Source organism: Amblyomma americanum, chromosome 1 (genome assembly GCF_052857255.1).
Source record: "Amblyomma americanum isolate KBUSLIRL-KWMA chromosome 1, ASM5285725v1, whole genome shotgun sequence".
Lineage (NCBI taxonomy): Eukaryota > Metazoa > Arthropoda > Arachnida > Ixodida > Ixodidae > Amblyomma > Amblyomma americanum.
This window is the reverse complement of record NC_135497.1, coordinates 304,588,036-304,609,139: the sequence shown is the minus strand read 5'-3', so window position 1 is coordinate 304,609,139 and position 21,104 is coordinate 304,588,036. Positions and strand designations below refer to the sequence as shown.

The 21,104-nt window shown below is 43.9% G+C and overlaps 1 protein-coding gene across 5 annotated transcripts in view; it reads right to left on the bottom strand.

The window, feature by feature from the left end:
• Nucleotides 1-21,104, bottom strand: part of LOC144115314 (uncharacterized) — a 259,667-nt gene that overhangs the window by 14,245 nt on the left and 224,318 nt on the right. The window lies entirely within an intron of this gene.

Here is a 21,104-nt window from a genome sequence, read left to right as displayed (position 1 = left end):
CAGCGCCGCTGTCACCACCAAGGTCACCACCGCTGTCACCACCGTGGGTCATTACACGCCAAACGTCCCAGACGTTGCGCTCGACCATCTCCAATTTGTTCAAAAAAATTTTTGGAAACATCGTAATGTGCGTAATGAAAGCCTGAAATATTTTTGCCCAAAAAATTTTCGTGACGTGAGGGCAGTTTGAATATTTAGAAAAGGCGAGAAAACGGGCCCTGCTCAATAATTAATAACAAGTTCAAATCTTTAGAAAACACTTCAGAAATTTTTTCATTGACATTTGCACATATTTTCCGTTTCGATATAATTCGGAGGATGCAGCTTTACATAGCATAAGTATTTTTAAAAAATCAAAAATATTTTGAAAATGTACACTTTTTGTTTTAAATATAAACTTGCTCTCGGAAATTCGCAAATAACCATTTTGTTCCTCTAGATGTGTAGTATCTAAAATAAATGTTACAGGTGATGAAACTGCGTGGAGCAAAGTAAAAAAAAAATACTAAAGTTGCAAAAAGTGCGTTTGAAGCCAAAAACTCTCGTTAATTTCACCCTGAGATGTTGCAAGTAAAAATACAAACAGTAGCGGGTTACATAGAACCGTTTATTACCTTTTATTTCTGAAAATTTTATTGAAGTAATTTTTGTTTAAAGCGAGAAAAGAACTTTTGAAGTTGAGCTCCTGGGTCGCAGGTTGCGTCGTCTCTCAACGCCTCTTCACCACACAGCACGATACTGCCGACGCTGTAGCCACGCGAAATCTATAGTTCTTGTTCTTAAGTGAGGTTTGCACTGCAGGAAAGCATGGGAACATTGAGTAGTCGAACTGTGCGGGAAAAGATTTTCTTAACATTGCCAGTACAGCACATGCCCAAGTGAGCTAGTTGTTCGGTGTGGTTCTGTCGCAGTCGGTCATTCATGTCGGCGACATGACAGACGTAATCACCAGCATAAGAGCTTGTTAGACACCGTTCTGGAAATGACCAGAACGATACGGTGTTGAAACTATCTGCGACTCAGCAGCACCATGTGGTACCTGACACTTGTGGCCGTCAGGGGCTCATGCCCGGTTGTTTCTGTTGTGATGCGTTTGTTGTATTTGATTTAATCAGTGCAATTTCTGCGTTAATACTCCAGCGACAACTGTAGACGAGCCACTATATGCTAGCGAAGCACCTTCATTCGAGCGACACACCTATGCGCGAACGGGCCGCGTTCACCGCCAGAGCGTCTCGCGTTACTCGCTGCTGCGGTGTGCACTTCGCATCTTCCCGTGCATGCTCTCCGAGGCGCGCCCTCTCCGCAATCTTATCGGATATAAATAAAGTACTTGTGATACGCCTGCCATGCCAGCTGGTCATCCCTCCTCGTAGTCCATGTGAGACAGCATGTTGAATACCGTTGTTTTTCTTCTCTTGGCCGCCCAGCACCAAAGCGGACCTGTTCGAACTGCGAAAGCGAAAACGATCTCGTTGATGCACACCATCCGCTGAATGTCGTGCGATATCTTCTTTAGCTCCAGCCCTAAAAATGCACGGCAGCGAACGACAGGAAACGAAGTTATCTGGCCATAAGTGTCATGCCATGCCAGGTGCAGTGTTCTGCGGTGAAGAGGCGTTAAGAAACGACCCAACGCCGCTTGTCTAGTCTTTGTACTGGAGTCGCATGTCTATTTTGTTTCTTTGCTTTCTTCAACAAAGCTCTTCAACAAAGCCTCTCGTTTGTTAACCCATTCTTAGTTTTCAAGTGTTACGCGTTATTACTGTTCCCCGGTTGCAGAAACTGAAGAAGAGATGGCGCTTTATACAGCGAACAGGCGCAGAAGGCCTGTAGTAGTGAGCACCTCAAAACGAAAGAGCAAGGAAAAGGTATTGTGACTGCAGCATATTTTTCACGGACATTTAAATTATACCTTAGCATCTCAGAGTATTAATTGATGTTTTCTGTTGATGATAAACCTAGATCAAATTTGCAGTACAGGAAATTTAGTTCAGTGTTATTTTATCATAGCTTAAATGGGTAAAGGTCATATTGCTGCTACAAATATGAAGAAGAAAGCAGTGGCGCGGGACGGAGTGCTCATGCTAGACCCGCAAACCATTAAATCATGTTTTCATCTGTCATCATATCTTCCTGTTCCTTGGCTTGCCACCTCGTAACAACAGGCTTATCAAGAAACAAAATCTCAAGTGTGCGACTGTGTATTTTATAAAACAAAGGAGGCAACAAAAAGTGGTTGCAACACAAGCAACTATTTAGATGGCAGACTGAAAGGGATACATAAGTGTAATTGATGTTGGATGAGAATAGTGCATTAACGCTCCGAGAACAGGGGCTGCTTTCTCATGATTTAGAAAGTGCAGTGTCATGAATGCGTCGTGACTGCATAGCTGACTGGATGTTGCCTTGCTTGACTACGTTCGTGCAAATCACAACATCACAAATCTTGCCAGCACTCCTGTACCGCTAGGAATCTGATTAGGGGGCCAACCTGCCGTTATGTGCTGTGGACGCTTCAACCACGAACAGTTGCATCTTGTCCCTAAGGCAGACGGTTAGCAACAACAGTATTGGCAAGAACATGACCATTCTGATGAGCGCAGATAGCGCTGTGGTAAGGTCTGCTTTCTTGAAATAGACACACATGGCGCTGTGTCTACCAGAACTTCTGGTAGACTTAGTATTTTGCCTGCTTACAGGGAGTCCACTTACTACGAACATTACACTGAGTGACAGCATCTGTTTGACTGTTAGGTTTGTTTAAGTCGGCTTGACACAGTAACACCGAGGTGGTATTCTAGATGCCTTGGGTTGTCGCTGGCGATGTCACAGGATGCAAATTCGAGTCGTGCTGCTATCACTGAATGTGAGTGCTGAGTCTTAAGATTGCAATACTGAGAACAACACTTGAAGAAAGATATTCTTTGGTGCGCACTCTCGGATAACGTGTTTATATGGCACATGGGCATTTTGTGTAGTAGTAGTAGTAGTAGTAGTAGTAGTAGTAGTAGTAGTAGTAGTAGTAGTAGTAGCAGCAGCAGCAGTAGTAAGTGGTTTTATTAAATAATAATAAAAAGGAAGGAAAATATTTGTTGCTAGCCCAGGCAACTGAAGCACTTGAGCTGGGGCAGTGGAAATAAAGGTTAGCAGGCAATTTTTTTTGTGTTCGCTCATGAAAACACTTTTCGAGAAGCTGTGGTTGTGCAGTTAGTGGAAAGCAGACTTTAAGGCATGAACTGATTTGAGAGAGTATTTATGCGCAAAGCTCATTCACCATCTGTCCCAAATCTCAGTTTTTCATACAAAGCATACGACAGGTGTTCTGTTGGCAGCAAACATTGCAGAAGTACTTTGCCACAATAGCCTTGTGCATGTTATCCAAACCTTGAACATTATTCAACGGTGAACTTCAAACTAACATACGAGTGAAACAAATGCATGCCTCTAACGAAGGAAGAAAAAGTGCTGAGCAAGCCATGCCAGCATGCAGTAAAATACACATTGTGCCTTTTTTTCTTAGCCTGACAGGTGTTAAAAGTCCAGCTGAGCATAAGAAAGTTCTCAGTTTTGCTTTTCACATCATAATTTATAGCCTAGACGTGACTAAATTCAAGCTCTGAGGAAATAGGGCATGTAATGAAAACAGCAAGGACAAAAGTGCTCTACCGTTGTCCTCGTTTGTTGTGCCATTTATATTACATCTTCAAGCATGAACCAACTAGCCCAGGCAAGAGTTTTACTTGAGTAAATAGTACATATTACTACGTGGCTGCAAAAACCAGGCTCCTCTGGCTCTACTGCAGGGCAGAAAGTGACAAATAATGTTCAGAAAGGGTTCAATATTTCTTAGTAGAAAACCAAAAATGAAATTTTTTCCTGTTTCAGCCTACCCTGTGCCCTTAAATACACATGCAGCCATGGAATAATTATCATTGGGTAGTGGACGAATATGAGAACTAAGAATTGAGACATATTCATTCACACCAGAATGGAATATGCTTCACCAGTTTGTCACTCTAGACTTATCAACTCATACAAGCAATGCAACACTATTTATAACGTCATGTTACGTCTGTCTGTAGGCATCTGATCATACCTCTACTGTCATTTTGTCGCAAAATAGCCCAACTCTGTTTTTTCTCTTAGCTGTATCACAGTTTTGCTTGGTTTGCTAAACTGTGAGTACATTGTAGTGGCTCTCAATAAATTCCGAATTGCAGGTAGCGCAGCCGACCAAAAAGATGCGCAAAGAGGTTCAGAAGAAGCACGATACAGAGCTCCTGGAGGACATTGAGGAGCAGTTGGGTGATACTGTAGGCCTTCAAGGAACGTGCGACACACTGCGAAGTGAGCTCCAGGCAGTGAAAAAGCAGCTGAATGATCTGCAACGGGAAATAGCGCAGAAGGGGGAACGGGGCACTGATACTGTGCCTTGCAATACCTGTGCATGCAGTGCTGGCGATTACGAGACGCTGAAAGCTGAAGTGAAAGAGCTTCGTGCATTGAATATTGACTTGCAGAAGAGCCTGATGCAGAAAATATTTGCGTCTGGTGAGCACATTATCTGGTTCCATGTTTTATTGATTGACAGTGTTAGCCATTTTGCAAAGCACGGATCTGTGAAAGGCAAGCATTGAGAAAGACGATGAAAAAGCTCTCACTGAGGTAAAGAAGAAGACGCTGGTCTGTCCTCGCGATCTTCCGTCGCTTCTAGGGCTTTTGGAGCAAACACTGGCGTGTCGCAGAAGTATCTCACGCCTACCTGTGAGCGCAGCGTCATTCTGTGAGCACAGGCTCCTCGAGGCACGCACTGCACCATGTTGGGCATCTAGCCACGACCCAGAGGTTGATCAGGTCAGTCTATCGGCGTTGCCAACATTGTCTTCCTTTGCGCTCGGACTCTACATTTCGTGAAGGCCGCTGCACCTAACCCTTCAGCGTATACGTCCTGACCGAATTGAGTTTTGCGAGTGAACTATTGGTAGCAGTTCTTATCAATCTCGTTCGTTCTGAGGCTATGTTAAGCTCGTCGAAACACAGTGAAAAATCGCCTGCCCCATGCATATCTGCTCTGCGTCCAAAGATGGTGTTGAATCTGGACTTCTTTTGTGTTGATCAGTTGCCTGTAATTATTGGTGCTTACACTGTTGTTAATGAAGCAGAACTGCAGGGCGGTTTACTGATGGATGAATTAATGCAATAGTGAGCAAGAAAGCGTGGAGGCAAACACATGCTGGCAGGGCAAACTAATTTTTAGAGTAATAGTGCTCCAATTCCTGCATTTTAAAGATATAGAAGTGTTGACCAAAGTATAAAGCATTGACCAAGTGATCATTGGGTCTGGAAATGAGCTGTGATGTCAGAGGTGGTTTTCACAGAGCAGGTTGAGGAACACTGCTCAGAAGAAGAGTGTGTCTCCAAACCATTCTTTCAGTATGTTTAATGCTGGACAGCCTACTGAGGACTTTAGCACTGCAGAGTATGCTCTGGGCCTGTCGCGCATTAAGACGATCTCGTAAGTGCAAGTTTGAGATGATCCTATTTCGTGGATGGACTAGCTGTAACCATCACTGCAATATCTGCACAAATCAGGAACTGATGGGTAATCATGTGAAACCACCATGGTATCACAGCATCGAATTGTTAGTTTCGTTAAAGAATGTTTTCTCTCAGCTTCGTGCAGGACAGGAACTTGGATGGGTAATGAAAAAAGCTGGGAATGAGGGCTGTGCAGTGAATTTTTGTGCAGAAATTGATGGGGGTAATGTTAGCAGCCTTAGAGTGCTAACAATGTAATACCAATACTACAGGGTGTTCCAAATTTTTTTGTACTTTTATATTTTAGCTTCGTGAAAGATATAGCAGTGAAGTTTGTGCAGGTGGAGTATATACCCAGGCAGATGTTATTTATGGGATTGATTGCACTAAAAGACTTAACGGCACTTTGATTGAGCACAAGTTAACATGAAAAAGGCCGGAAAAGCAAAACACATGCTGCCTTCACCTAGCTATTTCTCAAGTTAAACGCATGCGCCAACACTTACTTTTTGGCATAAATCTCAGAGGCTACGCTATACTGCCATTCCATTCTAAGCATAGGTCACCCAGCCTTTTCAGTTAACACATTACAAGCAGTGAGACAATTCTTGAATTCAATTTTCTTGCTGGCTGATGATTCTTTGCTGCTGGGTAAGTGTCAACACAGCCACAAAGATCCAGACATATTTTAATGGGAGCAATAAAAGGAAAGCACTGTCTTCAACATTTTTTGTGAGCAGTTTGTTTATTGCAATGTCGCCTGTTATGTCATACATTACAGAAAGCAGAGTTATTTATGCGTCATCCATGGATGTGCATGTGAATGCACCAACGCAACTGCCTGCTCAAAAAGAAAAAGGCAAGTGTGCTCTTTTGGAATGCATGCATGGTCTTGTTTAGTTCAGTAGGTTAATATAGGGACACACTATGGTTTAGGTTTTGGTCTGTAGAGTTTAATGCTCCAAAGAGACCCAGGCGAATCAGGCTCTTTTGGTGCTGTAAATTCTTCTGTGTACCCCTGTACACTTGATGTTAGTTAGTTAGTTAGTTATATTGATTTTAATGGCGCAAAAGCAACTGAGGCTATGATGCGCCAAACACACGGTTAGAGCTTCTGTTAAAGGTTACGCTTTTTTTATCTAAAGTTTGTATAAAACATTGGCTTCTCTGAGAAATTTAAAAATGCTGGAAAAATCAACCAGTGCTTGATCTCCTAAAAGTAACATGGGGTGTAGTGGGATGTATTCATTGTACAATGTTGTGAAATATTTTTTCCTCAGTTGTTCCAGTTCTTTGCATACAAATAAAATGTGGTTTACCGTGAGTTCATCGCCACACATTTCGCAGAGAGGTTTGCCTTTTTTTGTCAGTAAGAAGTTGTGAGTAAGGTATGTGTGTCCAATGCGTAGTCGACACAAAATAACTTCTATGAAACGCTCCTGATGTGTACATGATCTCCATTCTCCCAAAACAGGCTTTATAGAATGTAGTTTGTTGTTTGTTTGTTCGTCCCATGCAATCTGCCACTTATTCCTGAGTTTACTGTGCAGTAATTTAGAAAAATCCCTCTGTGGTATGTTAACTTGTTTTATATGGCCAATTCTAGCTTGTGCTGCGCAAGCATCTGCTCTCTCATTACCTAAAATTCCAACATGGCTAGGGACCCAGCAGAATATGATGTTATGTTTTTGCTTTGTAATTTTAACTATGTTATGTATGATTTTTCCTATTATGGGTTCAGCAGCGTTTGTAGGATGCAGCGCTTTTAGCATACTCAGTGAATCGGTGTAAATGATGCTATTTTTTATGTTTTGTTTTACTATTTGTTCTACAGCTATAAAGATGGCATAACATTCCGCAGTAAATACCGATGCATACTGTGGCAATCGTATCATTTTTTCTTTTGTTCCTTGAATTACTGCACTTCCGACATGACTTTCTGTTTTTGAGCCATCAGTGTAAAATTCGGTGTAAGTGTCATATTTTTCTTGTAATGCAAAGAACTCTTGCAGTATGTGCTCGTGTGGTATTTTCTCTTTGTTTACGTGTGTCAATGTGAAGTCACACACTGAAGGAAGGCTGTACCATGGTGGTAGATATTCATGTCTTTGTGCAATATTAGGTAGGGCGTCCAGCACTGCTAAGTCTTCACATTTATCTTCAAAGCGCAATATTAGTGGCCTGATAAAATGTGGTTTATTATTGAATAATCTCCTAGATGGGCACTTGGTAACAATGGGATAGCAGAGATGTTTAGGGAGAGAACGGGTTTTTAGGATGTACGTGCATGTTAGTATGACTCTTCTATCCTCTAGTGTGGGCTCATTAGCTTCAACGTAAAGACTCTTTACCGGGGATGTTCTATAAGCTCCAGTTGATAGGCGCAAACCAAGATTATGAACAGGGTCCAGTCGTTTCAAGTAGGATGCTCTTGCCGAACCATATACCACACACCCGTAGTCCAGCTTGGAGCGCACTAAAGAGCGATATATTTGCAATAGGCATGCTCTATCGGACCCCCACCGTTTTCGCGAGAGTACCTTTAATACATTGAGGGCTTGGGATGCTTTCTTTTTCAGGTTGTTAATGTGTGACAGAAATGTAAGTTTCTTGTCAAAAGTGACGCCTAAAAATTTATGTTCCTGTTTGACTGGCAGTGTGGTTTGATTCAAGCACAGATTGGGATCGACCTGTAGGCCTCGTCGTAATGAGAATAAAACAGCTATTGTTTTCTCAGGGGAGAACTTGAATCCATTTTTCTCTGCCCAAGCAGCCAGTTTATTTAGTGTGATTTGTATTTGTCTCTCGCAGGACAGTATGTTGGATGAAGTGTATGCTATCTGTATGTCATCTACATAAACTGAATACATTACGGACTTAGGTATTACTTTGGCCAAAGAATTCATTTTTACTATAAAGAGTGTCGTACTTAAAATGCATCCCTGGGGTACGCCATTCTCTTGGGTGAATGTCGCTGATAGAGTTGCTCCCAGACGGACTCTGAATGTGCGGTTAGTCAGGAAGTCGTTCAAGCAGTTCAGCATCCTGCCGCGGATCCCTAGATCTGCTAGGTCATGGAGGATGCCGAACTTCCACGCGGTATCATATGCCTTCTCCAAATCGAAGAAGACACCGATACAGTGCTGTTTGTGGATGAACGCCTCTCGGATGGTGTTTTCTAGGCGGACAAGGTGATCAGTGGTCGAGCATGCTTTCTTAAATCCACATTGATGTAAATCTAAGAGTCGACGAGATTCAAGTGTGAAGGTCAGTCTAATGTTTACTATGCTTTCGAAAGATTTAGCGATGCAGCTAGTGAGGGCTATCGGTCTGTAATTGTTAGGACTTGTTGGTTGTTTTCCGGGTTTCAGAAAAGGTACTATTATTGCTTTCTTCCACTCCTCAGGTATTCTGCCAGTCATCCATATTTTGTTAAAGAAGTTCAACAATGCCTGCACGGCAGCCTCAGAGAGATGGGCAAGCATAGCGTAATGCACATTATCTGGGCCTGTTGCTGTCTTTTTACCAGAAGATAATGCCTTAATCAATTCCTGGAGTGTGATGGGTTGATTGTAGTCCTCGTGCATACCTGCTGCAAATGGAAGTTTTTGTTTTTCTGCTATTGCTTTGTGCTTCTGGAACGTGTTTGTGTAATTGGACGAACTGGAAACTTCTGCAAAATGCTCTCCTAGTATGTTGGCCTGTTCTTCTAATGATGTTTGTGTCCCGGGTGTAGTCAATAGAGGAAGGGTGAAAGGGGTATGGTCACTACTGAATCTTCGAACTTTTTCCCACATTTTTTTTGAGGTTATTGAGCTGTTTATAGAGGACACATATTTCTGCCACGAGGATTTCTCGGCGTTTCTCCGAACGAATCGCGCTCTGGCCTTGGCCCTCTTAAAGGCTATCAAGTTCTCCGCTGTGGGATACCGACGCAGAGAGCCCCAAGCTTTATTTTGTTGTTTTTTTGCCAATGTGCATTCTTGTGTCCACCATACTTTATGTTTTTTGTGTACGAGTCCTGTTGTTTGTGGTATGGCTAGTGTAGCGGCCGATATTATGCATGTAGTAAATTTTCCATTAATTTCGTCTATGCTGAGATCTTCACAAAATTCTTTTTCTAGTGTGGCACTTGCTGTAAAAAGTGACCAGTCGGCGAGGTGAAGTTTCCAGCGCCGTGGTCTTGTGGGGATGACTGCAGTAGACGATGAGAGGCTGATGATAATAGGAAGGTGATCACTTCCCAGAGGGTCATTTAAAACATCCCATTTAAAATCGGTAAAAAGCGATGGTGATGCGAAAGCTAAATCGAGAAAGCTCATTTTTGCCGAGCTTGGGCAACAATAAGTTGCTTTTCCTGTATTTAAAAGACAGATGTTATTTGAGAGGATAAAATCTTCTACTGTTTGCCCCCTAGAGTCGCAGCGCTCGCTTCCCCAAAAAGGGGAGTGAGCGTTAAAATCCCCAACTACCAGATATGGTTCTGGAAGTTCATCTATCAATTCTTCTAGATCATGGACTGTTAGTGTAAAATGTGGAGGAATGTATACGGAACAGATTGTTAGTGTTTTATAACTGACGATGCTGACTGCAACCGCCTCAAGTTTTGTATTGAGCTTGATTTCTAGAGCAGGGACGCCGCTTTGGACGACAATTGCGACGCCTCCTGAAAGTCGATTTGCCTGCTCGCGATCGCGTCTAAAAGTTTGATAATGTTTCAGGATATGTACATGTTGTGGACCAAGATTGGTCTCCTGAAGACATAAAACTATGGGTAACATTGACCCTAAAATATGTGTTATGTCACTATAATTCCGCATAAGTCCTCTGCAGTTCCATTGAATTAAAAAAGCCATGCTTGTGTTTTTGAGTGAAAATAAAAGGAGATTTACTTATGAGGTGGGCCCGTTATGAGGGGCCTGTCTTTTTTCCGCTCAAGAGAGCTGTTCCGCCTCTGTAGTGGAGGCGGAGTGGGTGCTGTATCCATCACCTCAACCGAGGTGCTGGAGAACCGCGGAGGGCCCGCGGTTGTTTTAGTTTCAGGCCTCTCCCGACGGGGGGAGGTCCTGCGGGATGCCGACCCATGGACCGGCGCTCCCTGCTTTGAGGGTGGCAGAGCAGCCTTCGCTGTCCCTGCCTGGGGCGTGGATGGCCCTGCCACTGGCTCTGTGAAAGCAGCCTCGGCAGGTGCCGTAGAGCTGTGTGGTGCTACGCCCCCGCGCACCACATCAGCGAAGTTGGGTTTTGCTGTGAAAGAGAAGGTGTTCGTAAGCGCAAAACGCCTCCTTGCTTCTTTGAATGAAATGTTTTCTTTTGTCTTTATGGTAATTATTTCCTTTTCTTTTTTCCAGGACGGACATGCCCTGGAGTACGCTGCATGGTCTCCTTCGCAGTTTGCGCAGCGCAGTGCTGCGTCACATTCTTCAGAATGCTGGTCTTTCGAAGCGCATTTCGCGCAGGTTTTGCGGCCGCGGCAACTTTGTGAGCCGTGGCCAAACTTTTGACAGTTGAAACATCGGCGGGGATTGGGTATATAATGTCTGACGTTGACTTTCAAGTATCCAACTTCGATCGTTTCGGGCAAGGTACTGGTATTAAATGTGAGGACCATGTGTTTGGTATCTATTTCTTTGTTATCCCTGCGGATCTTGATTCGGTGAACATCGATTACATTCTGGTCGGTAAGCCCTTCAAGCATTTCAGCTTCTGTGATATGGATAAAGTCTGATTCCGAGATTACACCTCGGACTGTGTTTAGAGATCGGTGGGGGGTTACAGAGACAGAGATGTCCCCTATAGACGCAATGTTGGAGAGTTTTGAACACTGGATGCTGTCGCGCAGCTCAAGAAGTAAGTCACCGCTGGACATTTTTGAGACCTTGTAGCCAGGGCCCAAGGTATCGGTTAAGCATTTTGACACAAGGAATGGGGATATTATTCTTGCCTGCATTCTGTCACTTTCACTGTGGATTACGTGGAACTTTGAAAATGTTTGTCTCTTTTTTGAGAAAAAATCAGCTGCTTCGTTCCGCCCTCTCTTGAGAGAGCGATCGGGTTTTGAAAGGGGGGGAGCCATAAAAAATGAAGTTTTTCAGTCATGGTGCCAGCCACCCACCATGGAGTCCAACAAGGGGACGGGACAGGAACTTGAAAGCAAGTCCTGCCCACGCCAGCTGTACACCTTAACTATAACCAAATATGACTCAACTCAGGGTAGTTGGTCACACAAGGTTAACCCTCGCCGCCAGGAAAACAGGAAAAACCAAGAAGTGAGTAGGATATAGAAGAGTTGTGAGACAGATATAGGAAAGTGAAAGATGGAGAGGAGGATAGGAAAAGGCGACTGCCGATTCCCCCCGGTCGGGTCAGGCCGGAGGTGCCGTCTGCAGGAAGCTGGGGCCAAAGTGGTGTGTTGCCTCCTCCAAGGGGCCTTAAGGGTCCAAACGCTCGGCATCGGCTCAACCACCAGGATCCCCTTTTCCCCGGACACGGCGATGCCACGCACGGCGAGGCGCGGGTGCTCGGGTCCGTGGTGATGCACAGTTCACCATCATCCCCTTGCGGGGATGTCCCTGCGGATGCTCGGGAACCCGCGGTGTCGCCACTCACCGTCGCGACGCCTGCAAGCTGCAGGCGCCCCCCTGCGGGGCTGTACACTTGATGTGAATAACGCGCTACGCACTGACAGAAACCTGTACATGTCGTGCACATGTAAGGGAATGCACCGAGGAAGCATCTTGCCTTCTCGTGTCCAAATCTAATTTATGATGCATGAAAGTGAATCCCTAATGTGTCATTTTGGCAGCACTACCCCCAGCAGTACCATCTGCTAGGCCCATAGCCAGCCATGGTGGCCTGTATAATTTGGGTGAGCGAAGTGTGGTTATGCTTGCTTTGTTTGCAGTTATCAGTAGTGCTTTAGCAAGTGTTCTGGCTTAGCATGGTTCCCTTCAAATGAGCTTGATGAAGTATGTAGGGTTTACGTTACAGTAAAGGCGATTTGCATTGTGCATTTTTTCGTTCAGATGGTTTGTGCAAGAGTATTGGAAAGCTTTGTGCCTTGGAGGGGGCCCATGAAGTTCAAGAGTTGCAGCAAATTGCAGTGGTCCGAGCCATTCAGGTGAGCACAGGCTCCTGCAATACATGCTGACTGTTCGTATTGGCATCTATGTTTCACTCATTGACTTCATGCCTTTTGGCCTGGGCTCTCGCGATGGCTCAGTGGTTATGGTGCTTGGCTGTTGAACCAGAAGACATGCGTTCAATCCCGGCAGAGGCAGTCGAATTTTGATGGAGGTGAAATTCTAGAGGCCCGTGGTCTGTGGGTTGTTGGTGCACGTTAAAGATCCCCAGGTGGTCGAAATTTCAGGAGCCCTTCACTACAGTGTTTCTCATAGACTGAGTCGGTTTGGGACGTTACGCCTTCGTAAACTAAAAACTATTAAACCTTTTGGCCTAGAAAAAGATTATTAAAGTAGCATAAGGTAGGTACGGTAATGTACCTTGTAGACACAGTTTGGTTTTTGTGGCTGTCATCTGAAAGCGTGAAGTCTGAAGGTTCATTCTAAATGTGTAAATGTTGCAGCACTGCCTCCAACACCTACCACATTCACACTGACCGCACCCACTCACAGTAGCCCACATTTTTCAGGTAAGCAATTTCTAGTCATACATGTGCTATTAGTTTTGCTTATATGATGAGTACTGCAAAGGGATATCCAGGACAAATAAATTACAGCATTCTAAAAATAATAATTCTACTTGCACTCAAAACACAGTGCCTAAAATGCTGGAAAAGGGAAAAAATAGCTGAGGTTTAATGTGGGTAAACCCAGTGACGTGCAAAAGCGTTAGTAGTTTGGCATAGCTCATCTTGGTTGACTGTAGTTGTAAATAGCGTTGCTGTCTCCTCGCTATTACCTGCCAGAGGCACGCTCATGAGGTGGATCGGGATATATGTTTCCCAAGTTGCCAGGAGCGCCATAAACCGTTATAACCCCACGTAGCGCGTTATAACTTTCTGGCCTACAAAATGATTAGTAAAGCAGCATATGGTAGGTACGGTAATGTACCTTGGAAGCGCAGTTTGGTTTTTATGGCTGTCACCTGAGTGTGTGAAGTTGGAAAGTTTATTCTAAATGTGTAAATGTTGCAGCACTGCGCCCACCGCCTGCCACCATCACCCTGACCACAGCCACTCAGAGTAGCCCACATTATTCATGTAAGCAATTTCTAGTCATACATGTGCTGCTCGTTTTGCTTTTATGATCAATGCTGCAAAGGAATAATGGAGACAAATAAATTACAGCATTAAAAAAATGCTACTTCAACTCAAAATGCAGTGCTTGAGTGCTGGAAAAGGAGAAAAGATTGCTGAGGCCTAATGTGGGTAAACCTGGTATGACATGCGAAAGCATTAGTAGCTTGGTGTAGCTTATCTTGGTAGACGGTAGATTCAGTGGCGTTGCTGTCTCCTTGCCATCACCTGCCAGAGGCATGCTTGTGAGGTGGATCGTGTTATATGTTGCCCAAGTTGCCAGGAGCAACATAGATATAAAGCCCCACTTCAACATGCCGTACGCACATGCCTGTGTGGCCTAGGGGCAGCATGTCTAACTTGGGATCCAATGGTCACGGGAGGCCGTATTCTTATCTCACCCTCCCATCTCAGTGGCAAAGCCCAAGTTGGCAATGCCTGTCAATTCGACGACACAGGGAATGATGAGCCAGTTAGACTTCGTGAACTAGTGCTTTTGCATTAAAAAAACATCAGTCGTCTCTAGTACTGGTGACTTTCAAAAACATCATGGCAGTGTGTTACCATTTTTTTGGTTTCATCTGGATCCCCGAGACTATGCTGCATTATCATTCACTTGCAAGCACTTATCATTGAGTGCATGTTTCCTTTCATGTCACTTGTTTGAATTGAATAGTAGGAACGTTCTGGACTCTAGTTTTATCAGCAGCAAATCCTTCTTTTTCATCCAGTGAAACATGGCTGCAAAAAAGCCAGAAAGTGCAAAAGAATTAATTTTTACTTTGAGAAGAGTTGGATGAAGTTGTATGCGATGTCCTTCAGTAACGTATGTTCCCGGGCTAGTTGGTTTTGCATTCTTGAAAAACACATGGCGCTACAAGCTATGCACAAAAAGACGAGACGAAGGACAGGCACCGTCCTGTATGTAATGTGTCCTTTTAATGAGCCAGCTTTAGCTGATCATTGTTATATTACAGCATAGTGAGGCTAAAGTTGTACAGTTCTCATTCTAAAGAAGACAATTTGATTCATGGGAGTCTTGGTTGAAATGTTTTACGATATTATTATTGGGAATTGCATTATGGGGCCCCCAGGAAAGTAAATGTGTTAAGGCGGAGATCTGGGCAAGCTGGTACATGCTTAGAAGCGGTTTACAAGCGCAACACACAAGACAAGAAAGAACTGACACCACGAGGGCTGACTATTAACTTAGGTTTATTCTGCTTTACAGGAAGTATATAAGGAAGGAAGTGGTACGGGATGAAAGGCAAGATAAAATGAGACCCGGAAAGTACATGAAACAGTGAACGCCCACTTCCACGCCGTTACGGAGACAAATAATTTCCTTTTCAAGCAATCTAACAGATGGTTTGCTGACGCAACTCTGACCCCTAATCCTGATAGCCATCGCCTCAAACACCTCCCTTACTTCCTGAGATTTGTACTTTTTGAAGGAAGCTTCTTCACAAGGGCTGTGGTGAGTTGTGGTGGCTCGAGACATGTAGGCCAGTGCAGAAGCTTGCCATATGTGCTCCAGTGTACTGGCAAGACTGCTCAGCTCCAGATTCATACCGTTTGGTTCAGCTGAGCAGCCTAAGTTACATTTTGTAGGTGTAAAAGATGTGCAGAGATAGTGCAAAGCAAGCATTTTCTTTTTGGGGGGTTGTGCTTAAATATTCATTATTGTTTGCGAATGTGTATTGAGTATCAATTTCACAGCGCTGCCTCCAGCACTGCCATCCACAGAGACAGTGGTCAGCGACAGTGGCCAAGATCAGTTTGGTCAGCAAATCCTCTTGTGATGCATGCTGTTTTAGTGTTATAATGAGGCTAATTAAGGTCAAATTACTAATCTGCTGTCTTGGACAAGCAGGCATTTTAGGCAAAGAACTCTGGACAAGTAGCTTGCTTTGTAAATACTGCTACACGCATTTGCTGCACGTTAGCCAAGTCCCCTTTGTTGACCACTTCCTCTATTGCAGTTTGGCCAGCAGGCTCAGTAGTGTCATTCAAAGCATCTCTGGAAAGGTTGATAGAAGTACTGGGAACATGGGAACTAGGTCTGAGTGGTGCCTGTGGCTTCATCACAGTGGCACTTAGCAGCACCAGGGTTTCTGTAGTATTCCCTTCAAACTCTGGCATTTCAATATTCTATTGTGGTCTTGGCTGAGATATGATTATGTGTTCCATTGGCAATATATATACTTATTTCAGAGTGCCTGGTAGCTCTTCTTTGTGTTTGAAAATACGCAACATGTGTGGTGCCAAATCTCGAAAGTTTTTACTTATAAAAGGGCAGCTTCAATTTTTCTTTCAGAAATGTTGCTTCAGTACATTAATCACATTGTTAGAAAACATGTTGCAGTAGTTTTGTGTTTCTAGACTCTTTCTAGAATATGACCCAGTTAGCGAGATTGCTGCTACAGTAAGAGCAGCAGGTTAGAAGTGTCGGGTCCGACCAAGTGTCAGTGAATAGAAAAGAACAGCAAATTATTTTTTCAGTGACCTTTTTTTTAATAATGTCTGTGGCTTAAAGATCAATATTCTTTATTATATTCATCTAGGCTTTGCGCTCACTTGTATCTGCCATGCTTGCTCTTCTCCATGTTCACCTCCTTTAATGATGCGCCACATGCACCAGCCCATATAGACAAAGATGGTAAGCTGAGATCCTCGGTTTTTATGAGGCAGGTGGGATAATGTCTGCAAAATGAGAGGTGGAGCCTTGAACTTCGCCCTTGTGCAAATAGTGTCTGTTGGGGAAAGGCACCGAGTGGCTTATAAACTTCACTCTTTCACTATTTGTCGCAGCGTAAAGACCCACGCAGCAAAAGCATTGGCTCTGTGAATTTGAGCCTTGCTTTTATGCGACTCTCCCGGCCGCGATCAGCTGCCCATGAGCGTAGCCGGTTGCAGTTCCTCAGCGTGTCTTGCATTTGCTTGTTTGATGGCTCAGAAAGTCAAAAGCGTGTGTGCTGCACAGATGATTTCAGGAGACATAAAAAAGAATTTTATGCAAGAGGAAGTTTCCTAGCATTCCAGATCTAGACATTGTTTTGCTGAAAAAAAACCTCTGCATGAAGGGTGTATTCCCGTCCAAGAAGCTGACTTTGTGTGGAAAAACTGATATTGATTGTACTAATAGGAAATGAGCAAGTGAGCACAGAGCCTGGATGATGATTAAAATATTTTAGCCACATATATTATTAAAAACCTGTAGTTGCAGGAGAATAATTCGCAGTTCTTTTCTGCTCAGTGATCAATCAATCAAGTGATCAATCAAGTTCACTTTTGAGGAAGAAACCGACGGCTGCCTCCCATTCCAGGACACCACGTTAACCCGTACTCCGACTGGCCTTGTATTTAATGTTTACTGGAAACCTACGCACACTGGAAGATATTTACATTTCAGTTTTGTGCACCCAGTCGCTCACAAACGGTCTGTGGTTGTCTCCCTGATCAACCGTGCCAGACAGGTCTGCAGTCAAGATGCCAATCTAAAGAGCGAAATGAAAAGAATAGAGTCTGATCTTCGAAGAAACGGCTACCCTCTTTCCTTCATCAGGAACACCGAAAGAAGAATGCCAGCGAATCAGCCTGCCTCCAAAGAATGCGAGAGCACAGAAAAACCAAAAGAAAAACGAGCTGCTGTCCCATACGTAGCGGGAATTAGTGAAGCGCTTGCACGTATTTTCCGCAAGCATGGCGTCAACATCGCGCACATCCCCGCTGGCAAAGTGCGAACAGAACTGGTGAATGTGAAGGACAAGCTCCCTTGTGAAAGATTTCCAGGTGTTGTGTATGAGATTGACTGCGCCGATTGCTCATCAATATATATCGGTGAAACAAAGGACTTCAGGAGACGCCTGAGAGAGCACCAGAACGACGTCCGAAACCAGAAAGCAGCATCTAACGCCATCGCCGAGCATGTGCAAGAATCCAGCCACGAGATTACTGGGATCAAGTAAAGATATTGACAACAGAAAATAACACATCGGCACGGCAGAATCTTGAGTTCGTTATCATAGACATCGTCTAACACATTAAATAGGAACGACGGAACTCTACATCCTATCTATGCTAAATCATTAAAAATGCTACTGGGTGCTACAAAAGAACGGATCCGTGCGCCGATTGCTTCATAGTGAACAAGGGAGCCGTAGTGCTCCTGAAACGTCTTTTCATCTTTTAACTTTGGCCAGTGACCAGCAATTTGCATTACTGTGTGATGTCAATGCACGTTAAAGAACACCAGGTGGTCACAATGTCTGGTGCCCTTCGCTACGGCATCCCGCATAGCCTGAGTTCCTTTGGGACATTAAACCTCTATACGCCAAACATAATCATATCTCAAAGTTACTCGTTTCCAGGTTTCATACCTATTTGGGAAAATAAGCCCCTTCATAATTTTAACATTTTTCAAAATCTGCATGTTTAAATTTTTTTGTGCTGTAGCCATCATCCTTGAAGAAAAAAATTACAGCTATAGCCTGATTGGGCTGCACGTGGAGTGTCGATAACGAAATGGAAAGTGCTGTGCTGAAAACCAGCTCTCCACTGAAACTGAATTAAATATTCTTAACAAGTAATCTCGGATATGTTCTTCAAGGTGCACTTCCATTACTGTATATTTTTTTTATTTAAATTAAAAATGTTGACCAAACATGCGTGTTCGATCTCGAGTGCACTCATATTTCACATTACAGAGTACAATAATCATCGGCCTGTTTTTTGGTTAATAAGTTGATATCCCTAAATGCCAAGCTGTAGGAGTCAATTTCACTGCTGAGGTGTACTAAAATTGTGTTGTTTTTCTTCTGAAAAAAAATCCTCAGGTGATGAGGACATCAATACTGAGGATGGCAGGTGCCACTTAGAGGTGGCGGTGGCTGGCGGTCAAGACGACAGCATTATAGGCTCCACCCGGGACGATGGGAAGGTAATTGCCTGAAATAATTTAGTTGTGTAGGTTGCATGATCTATAAGTGTCGTGGATCGAGGTTGATGCCACTGCAATAATTTTTAGCTTGTCAGTGGCTGCTTTCACATTTTTTCCAAGTGTCTGGTCTCTGGCTATAATTAATGCTTACAAACCTTTTGATGTAATTCTGAATGCAGAGACCCAATTCCTTGTAAAGCGAAAGCTTTATAGTTTATTTAAAGACCCGATAGCAGATGGTACAATGAGAGTTGATGTCACACTATAGAGAATAGCGCATGAAAAGAAGAAAAGCAAGAATTATAGAAAAGTGAAGGCCTGGCAAAATGGAGACGCTCATAGATTGGAGTTTGCACTGGTTGCTGTGGCAACGGAGGTGCCCATCACGTGACATTGTACATAGCAACGGGTCGTCAAATGTGACAGCGGCACCATTTGAGGCAAATCGCTCTTGTGTAGTAGCCGGTTGTCATACGAGGGCCGAAGATTCGACATGTCAGTGGAAATGGTTATTGTACATTAGGACGGGGAAGTGGAAAGCATGCCGATATTAGAGTAGGAACTGACAGGCCAACTGAATATTATGTACACGTCGTCAAGTTGTTTATGGAGCTCTATGGTAGCGACCGCCTGAATTTAATGATTCACTGACTGAAGCTTTGGTATAGCATGATGGAGAAAAAATTGTCAACCAGACAAGGCCGCGAAGCACAAATAAGACTTGGCTCGCTGTGCCAGGGATTATGGGCACCACTGCAAAGAGAAAGAGCATCGTGCAATGCTTGAAGGCTCGACATCACAGGAGGGGTGGATATTATACATAAGGGCAGGGAAGTGGAAAGCGTGCTAATAGCAGAGTGGTGATAGCGGCAGTTCATAGGACTGGCAGAGCTCGAGGCTTCAACCAAGTGCCACTGCTGCCGGCTGAGCCTGTTGCCAGTGCTGGCTGCTACCAATTTCTGGCTATGTTGTAACTGAAAATACGAAAAATGATGTAGCAACCGGTGCCAAGCGGCACTGTGTGAATAAACATTGCATGATGCCACATGCTGTGAATCTATTTCTGCTGAGCTTGTAAGCTTAGCCATACTCATTATTTTTAATGTTTATGGCCTAACAGTTTGAGGATCCAGCTCATAATTGCTGCTTGCTGCAAAACACTCTTTTATGTTAATTTTTCTTCATTGCTCGAAGTGCCAAAATTTTTTTTAAAACCGTTTTTTGATCACTGCTCTCAGTGCAGACCTGTAAAATGCTGAGAATTTGCTGCAGGTGTATGCAGGCTCTGGTATGTGGGTGGACCGTGGTGCCTGGAACCTACTGCTAGGGTCACCCACAGACTCTATGTTCTGGCGCACTGCGGCTATGGTTTACTGGACTCCTGAAGAACTCAGGAACCGCAGTGTGACAGGGGCGCTCTCCAATAAGTACAAGTCTCTTGGGAGGACTGAGGCCAAGCCAGCCCTTTCGCCAGCGAAGGTCTCGTCACTCAAAGGTGTGTTTTTTCATTTGCTGTGAATAATGTCTGGACAATAAAAAAAGTGTATTCGATTGAAGCAAAGCTTTTGACCTGCACTGCGGCAGCGCTGATGCAACTTTTCATGCCATAGGGTTAGATGGCATACATTGAATAAATGGTACTGTGCACTGCCACACAAACCTTTTAACGAGATAGTCTTAATGGTCCTGTTCCACGGACAATCCAACTCTGTCGTTGTCAGGGTTGTGAATGAAAAAACGGAGCATAAATCTGGCAGGTGACGTGGCTGGGCACTGATTCATCGATGACCACATGGCAAGACCAAGTTGACAGGAACTGCCAACTCGATCACTTGGATCCGAAGCCAGATGCGCTACCGCTAGGTCATGCAGGCACGTTCCCATGGCTTTGTGAAATGGGTCTTTATATCTGTGTCAGGCGGTCGTGCGAATAATGTGGTAGCTTACGACTGTATGTTAATGAGTTTGTGTGAGATAATAGAGGCACAAATTAATTGATTAGTAAATAAATTAGTTGCCAAGTGCACGTGCGCAAACGAGGATCTGCAAGGGGAGCCACAGACGGGAGGGAGTAATTCTACCGTGTCATGCCCTTAAAGGTGGAGATTGTCGCAAAATGTTGCTCTTAGTCACTCAAGTAAGCAAACCATGTGGCTAGGATTACCTGTACATAGAAAAGATTAGTGGATTTCCTGCATAAATGGGATGTGTGTGCACAAGACAGATGCTCTGTAATTTGGGGATTGCTGTGATTGGCATTTTCAAAGTTGTGTCATCCAGTATATTCAGAAGTGAAGCTCTTGGGAGGCAGACTTTTATGGGAACTCGATAAAACACACGTTGCATCTCTTGCATAAATTATGAAAT